Source organism: Alexandromys fortis, unplaced genomic scaffold (assembly GCF_014885135.2).
Source record: "Alexandromys fortis isolate MF-2015 unplaced genomic scaffold, M_Fortis_MF-2015_v1.1 scaffold_285, whole genome shotgun sequence".
Lineage (NCBI taxonomy): Eukaryota > Metazoa > Chordata > Mammalia > Rodentia > Cricetidae > Alexandromys > Alexandromys fortis.
In genome coordinates, this window is record NW_026068191.1 from 735,710 (window position 1) to 743,135 (window position 7,426).

The following is a 7,426-nucleotide window of genomic DNA, read 5'->3' on the forward strand; positions in this document are numbered from 1 at the left end:
TTTTTTTTATTTTTTTATTTTTCGAGACAGGGTTTCTCCGTAGCTTTTGGTTCCTGTCCTGGAACTAGCTCTTGCAGACCAGGCTGGTCTCGAACTCACAGAGATCCGCCTGCCTCTGCCTCCCGAGTGCTGGGATTAAAGGCATGCACCACCACCACCCGGCAGTATACCTTAATCTTAACATCATTATTGTTATCACAAAATTTAGAAAACAACTTTAATGAGACAATTTTAAATAAAGCTCAGGAGGCTGTATCTAAACTACAGAAAAATATGTTTCTTAGATATATAACAGTTATAAACATGGCAAAGTGCTGTGGGATGCTCTTCCTGTATGTGCTGAATATGTGCCGCTCTTATTGTCTGATAAATAAAGTTGCTTTGCAGTATGACAAGAAAAGAAAGAGCCAGGTGGGAAATCCAAGCAGATATACAGCTGGGAGACGTAAGCGCAACCACCTAGGAATTAAGACATGTAAAAAATGAGGTAATGCCAGTCATGTGGCAATACATAGACTAATAGAAATATGCTAATTTAAGAAGTAAGAGCTAGCTAGTAATAAGCCTGAACTATCGGCCAACCATTTATAAGTAATATTAAACCTCTGAGTGGTTATTCAGGAACTGGTGGTAGGAGAGAAACCTATATTCACAGCAAAGTTAATAATTTGTTTTCCTAGCCAAATTTAAATGAATTACTTGCTGAAGATAGAAGTTATTGTAACAGGCACTTTAAATTGGTCTTTGCTAGAAAAAGCATTACTTTTTATTCATGTTTATGAAGTGTCCGGTGTAGGATAAGACATCCAGAACAGGCTAAAGTTTGACATTTAGATTATTAGTATTATGTCTAACTAAAATAGAGATAAATAATTTAAAATACATCATTCTAGTGCAACACATGAAGACATTCTCTAAACTCTAAGATGTTTGTCCAAGCCTCAAAGTAGGCTTTCAAAATGACAATTTAAAAATACTTAAAAGTTTTCTCCTACCTAGGTCTAGCTAAAATAAGAATCTTGAAAAACCCAATTGTTCATTTGTTCATTTTAAAAGAAACAGTAATGGGGCTGGAGAGATGGCTCAGCGATTAAGAGCATTGCCTGCTCTTCCAAAGGTCCTGAGTTCAATTCCCAGCAACCACATGGTGGCTCACAACCATCTGTAATGAGGTCTGGTGCCCTCTTCTGGCCTGTAGGCATACACACAGACAGAATATTATGTACATAATAAATAAATAAATAAATAAATAAATAAATAAATAAAGCAGTAATGGCTAAAAATATCCTTAAAATCCTTAAAATGTTTGTCCTATATACACACACCTGAAAACAAAGACATGAACTACCCTCTTTTGAAATGTATTTATTCAATTTATTAATTTTACATGTGTGGGTGTTTTGCCTGCAGGTATGTGTATACACGACATCACTCCTGGTACCTGCAGAGGCCAGAAGAGGTATTTGACCCTTGGGGACTAGAATTACAGATAGTTGTGAGTCACCATGTGGAGCTGAGACTTGAACCCGTGTCCCCTGGAAGAGCATTCAGTACTCTTAACCTTTGAAGCCATCTCTCCAGCCCCTACCCTCTTTATCTTTGCAATAGGGTTGAGTATCTTAAGGGAGGCCAATTGTCTATGTGTGTGTAGATCTCAAGTGGGACAGGATCAGGGAGACAGGAGCTTGACCACAACTACATGGTCTCACGTCCTTAAGAGTACACCTAAATTATTTAAACTTAAAAACTCATATTAATTGTCCCCCCAAAAAGGAACATTACCCATTTTTACTTGTTTTACCTGTGTGGTCACATTTATTAAATATACTTTTTGTGTTTTATCATTGTTTTATTTCTTAATATTTTAATTTCCCTATGAGCCAAAATGAAGCTGAGCCAAGTTAACAACTTTAGTTTACATAAGCACTTACTTACAAGCCAATTTGGCAGTAGGTATAATTATGTAAAAATAAAACATAACCACATGCAGATAGAACGTTTATATACGTAATCATTCTAAGATATATTTTAATGATTTGTTTTTATTTTATGTGCATTGGTGTTTGGTCTACATGTATGTCTATGTGAGGGTGTCAGATCCTCTGGAACTGGAGGCACAGACAGTTGTGAGCTGCCATGTGGGTGCTGGAAATTGAACCCAAGTTCAACACACACATACATATACACACACATACACATATACACACACATACACACATGTACAGATATATATACACATACACACATACATACACACCCACACACATGCACACACATACGCATACACATATACATACACACATATACACACATATGCATACACACATACATACACACATACACATACACACATGTACAGATATATATACACATACACACATACATACCCACACGCATGCACACACTCACACACATGCACACACACATACACACACTCACACACATGCACACACACGCACACACATGCACACACATACACACACTCACACACATGCACACACATGCACACACACGCACACACACATGCATACACACATACATACACACATATACACACACACAGATGCACTCTCTCTCTCTCTCTCTCTCACACACACACACACACACACACACACGATACACACAAGGTACTGCTATACTCAGTGTTATCAAGGTTTTAGTTTCATCCGATAAGGTGGTTTGGCAAGTTATCTTGACAACTGTTGGAAATCTCTTTCAGGGAGGCAAATTCTGTGTGACCAGAGCCCTTACCCTCTCACAGCAGGAGATTTCCAGGGAAACCCCACATCCTCAGGGTCCATTCTTTCAGTGATCTGATAATCAGACTGAGAGACACGGGGTCTCTTTAGAATCTTTATGTTTGCCAGACCCCACTATACTGGGTAGGGAGAAGCGGGGAGAGGGATCAGATTTTCAGAGATGTTCCGCAGAAAAGCCATGTGACCCAGAAGCAGAGAGTGGGTGTGTCTTGGAAATATCTGTTTTGATGTTAGATCACTCAACTATAGAAGCAGAGGAACACAGAGCCCATGTTTAATAAGATTGATCAGTCCAATGACAGGCAAACTTCCCAAGATGCTTGAAGATGCTTGAGGAGAGAATCCCGGGAACGCTGGCCTCAGAAAGCACAAGTATATATATTATCATCAACCTGAATTCCCCTAAGCTGTAGGGACTTCCACTTGGGGGAGGGAGGGGGAAAAGCTGGCACTGAAATTCTTGGCTTTAAAGCTGAAAGGAGCTTAGGCTGGTTTGTATAATGAAGACAGTTACTGCAAGGGGAGAAAGCTGCTCAAGGAAGACTGAAAACCAGAGGTGAAGGAGGAAGACCGGAGAACACAGAACGCTTTAGAATTTACCTGAGGTTTTGGCACACACCACAAAGAGTTTTAACTTATTCTTTCTTTCAACACTCACAGGGACTGCTTTTTTAAGAGTTCTTTTTTAGGATTAATTGCCACTTTTATTGCCCCAAATCATTTTACATTTTATTTAAAGCCACCTGCCTGTTTGTGATTTTTTTTTTCTTGAAACTTTATTGTCTGGGACTTTGATAAGCACTCAGCGCCAGTTTGGAAGTAGTAAATGTTTGTTTCCATGTTTCCAAATACTTGCGAGTTAGGGATCATCACAAATAAGGCCCGCTAGAGTGCCTGGTGGCCTTTTATCTCCAAACATTTTCTCCTTTTGGAAATCATGTTCTTGTTCCCCATTCTCTCACTCTCTCTTACACACACACACACACACACACACACACACACACACACACACACTTCTCATATATGTGTATCTATCAATCTAGATATATGATATATAGATAGATATGGATTGATTTTCTCAGCTTTTGTCCTGAGACTGTCTTTTGTTCTCTTGCATCTTACTCAAATGTGAGGGGGCTCAAGACAGTGGGTGAACCGTTCCCTCATATGTGTCTTCCCAGGTGAACTAATAAAGTTCCTTCTGACCCAGGAATCAGCTGTGTTTGTTGGGATGTTCCCCCAGACACCTCCACACTTCTGTGTGGGAGGGAACAAGTACCTCACATTGTCAGTGCCTTTGGCAGGGTCACAGGAAAAGCAACAGAAAAACGCAGAATTATGCAGATAGAAGAATATCAGGAGACTGAAGTCAAAACCCACAGAAGTGATGTGGATGCCCTTCTGTATGCTGCAAATATGTGTTGCTCTTATTGGTTGATGAGTAAAGCTGCTTTGGCCTTTGGTAGGGCAGAACATAGATAGGCGGGAAAACCAAGCAGAGATACAGGAAGAAAGAAGGCGGAGTTGGGAGAGATGCCAGCAACTATAGCTCCTGGAGGGAAAAGACGCCAGAGCATCTATAAGTAAGCCACAGGCCATGTGGTGATTCATATTAATAGAAATGGGTTAATCTAAATGTAAGAGCTAGGTATTAATAAGCCTAAGCCATCAGCCAAACAACTATAATTAATATTAAGTCTCTGTATTTTATAAGCAGCTGCTAGACTGGGCTGGAAGCAGAAAAGCCTCTAGCAAAGGCCAAATGATAACAAATCAAATTTGTCAAAAGCAACGAAAACCAACACAAATAAAAACTAAAATGTCTTCAAAGTTCCAAAAGTGAACAGATACTGAAAACAAGCTGAACAGTCAGAGTCTAAAGTGACTTTACAGGTCCAAAAGCAAGCAAAAAATCACCCCAAATGTCTAGACCAAAGTACTTTAAGGCAAAAAGATCTGATGCCTTAAGCCAGTGGTTCCCAGTCAGTGGGTGGTGACCTTTAGGTCCCCTGTCAGATATTTACATTATGATTCATAACAGTAGCAAAATTACAGTTATGAAGTAGCAGCAAAATAATTTTTTAGTTTGGGGTCACCACAACTAGAGGAACTGTATTAAAGGGTTGCAGCCTTAGGAATGTTGAGAATCACTGCCTTAAACCAAATATTTAAAAAGTGAATTTAAAAGGTATTTAACAAATAGAATTCTTTCTTTTTAATAATTTACTTTTATTTTATGTGCTTTGGGGTCTTGCCTGCATGCACCTCTGTCTGTGTGAGGATGTCAGATCTTGGAGTTACAAATACTTGTGAGCTGTCATGGGGGTGCTGGGAATTGAACTTGGGTCCTCTGGAAGAGTAGTCAGTGCTCTTAACCACTGAGCCATCTCTCCAGGTCCCAAAATAGCATTCTTGTTAACTAGTTCAGAATAAACAAAATGGACCATGGACCAATCAAGTTAAGGGAGGCCCAGAGGCCTGGAAAAACTCCCAACAATCTGACTGAGGAATAGCAAGGCAGCCTAGACTCAGTGGGTTCATGCGGATGTTCGGCTTCCGTTCACTTGATTCCTCCAGAGAAAGGCGAATCATCCAGAGTCCAACATCGTGATGCCACAATTGTTGATAAAACTGCAACTTTCTTCTTAAAGGAGAAAAGAGATAAGAGAGAGTTTATTTTGGAGCCATTTTAAATGACCATGGTCCAGGAACACAGATGTTTCAGCAAGTGTTCTTAACTGTTGAGCCATTTCTCCAGTTTCAACATTTGTTTTGTTTTGTTTTGTTTTTTCAGACATGGCTTTTCTGTGTAGTCTTGTTTTGGAACTGGAACTCACGCTATAGACCAGGCTGGCCTCAAACTCACAAAGATCCACCTGCCTCTGCTTCCCAAGTAGTAGGATTAAAGGTGTGCACCACCACTGCCCGGCTTCAACTTCTATTTTTAAATCTATTATTTTATTTTGAGTATGCATATATGTATGTTAATGTACCACATGTACATGGTGCCACGGGGGGGGGGCAGTTTAAATAGACTGAGTGTGTGGTCAAGATTTTGCGGGCTGTCTTGACATTCCTCCAGGGAGGGGTCAAGGCTTGGAGGGCACCTGGATGGGGCCTCCAAAGATGGAGGCCAGAGACCGGGACTTGGGACTTACATTCACAAGCACCAATGACAGGACCCAATCTTGGGTCCTGCTTGCTCCTGGCTTTAAGGAAGTGTGGAACTGTCTCAGTTTGCCCCAGGGCAATGCTAACTCTAGACTCCCTGCTGTTCCCATTTCACCCTGGGGTCTGTTCCTTGCCTTTGCGGGAGACAGCATTAACAGCTGGATACAAACTTGTTCTGTGTTTACCCTCGGAATGACTAGTTCAGTTTATTAGCTTTAATTCAAAATCATTGCAGAGTGTGGAGTTCTAGTCTTATAAAAGCTGCTAACTTATTATAGACTGTTAGGAAATACAAGTTAGTCAATCATCATCTTTAAAGTACTGATATAATTAGTTACAAAAATAAGCCTGATTTAGTTCCCTGTATATGTTTTCAAAGTCAACTTAAAACAAATAATGAGAAACAAAGTTTGTCTAATCAGAAATGCCTAGGCAGCCCTCATACTTCAGAGATCTGCAGAATATGGAATTTAAAATAATGATTAAAAAGCTTATTATATTAGATAGAGACTCTGAGATCCTAGCAGGAACCCAAGGTCTCCAAAGAAGATTATGAGACACCATGATGTCTCCTCCTGGATTACGATGATGCAGACCACTGGACAATATGCCCTAGTGCAACACCGGCTCCCAGGACCTGGTCCAGACTGGATAAACAGCAGGACCTTGGAGAATTGATTTCATCAGTTTTGCCTAAACAAAATGAGGTCAGTCTTTTCCATGTCCCTCTTCCACAGAAAAAGAAAAAAATCACCTTATGGCCCTGGCTGAGACAGTAAGACTGCTGTTCTGGATATTTCCGCCTCCAATGCTATGGAGACCTGGGTATGACTAACTGTATATGAACTCTGGTCCCTGTCATTTTTAATAGATTCAGAAACTATTCGGTCTGCACTCAGATAGACTGTATTTATCCTCCTGAGATCTCTGATAGTATTGATGGCTAGGGCAGTTGTCATGTCAGTTTGCAGCAGAATGTATCCAGATCCTCCCACAAAGCTCATTAAAAAAATAAACGTTTTAAGGTCTGAGGATATAAAAGTTCATAAGCTTTGAGGGTCTAAAAAATGACTTAAGATATAAAAAAATGCTTCTAACCCCCCCCCCATGGAGTTCTAATAAGTTGATAGAGCAATGACTACTTACTGTATGGGTCACAAGCTCAAGATTTTAGATCTATTCTGGTTTTCATTTAAATATGAACTTAAAAGGGTTTCTCATTGGGCCAAAGACATCTCTGTCCAAACCATACATGGTTCTCTGGACAGCAGAAAAATATACATTATCTAACCAACATCTGTAGTTTTTGCTAGGACCCAAAGGTATGAGTCTATTCCTTCTGTTTACAGATACCCGTTATCTGTTCTTTTTCTACAACATGGGTTTTTCTTTAAATAATTTTTAACTTCTGTTTCTATTTAAACTTATCTCAATAGGCTTCCACTTGGATGGCAGATGCACCTAAGCATCAGTTGCTGACTACAACCTGCTCTGAA

The 7,426-nt window shown here is 39.9% G+C and overlaps 1 long non-coding RNA gene across 1 annotated transcript in view; it reads left to right on the top strand.

The window, feature by feature from the left end:
- The window catches only part of LOC126492837 (uncharacterized), a 26,631-nt gene extending 19,205 nt beyond the window's left edge, over positions 1–7,426 (top strand). Inside the window, exon 3 of the long non-coding RNA XR_007589692.1 lies at positions 7,367–7,426. This is a non-coding gene — a long non-coding RNA (uncharacterized lncRNA). The remainder of the gene's footprint in view (positions 1–7,366) is intronic.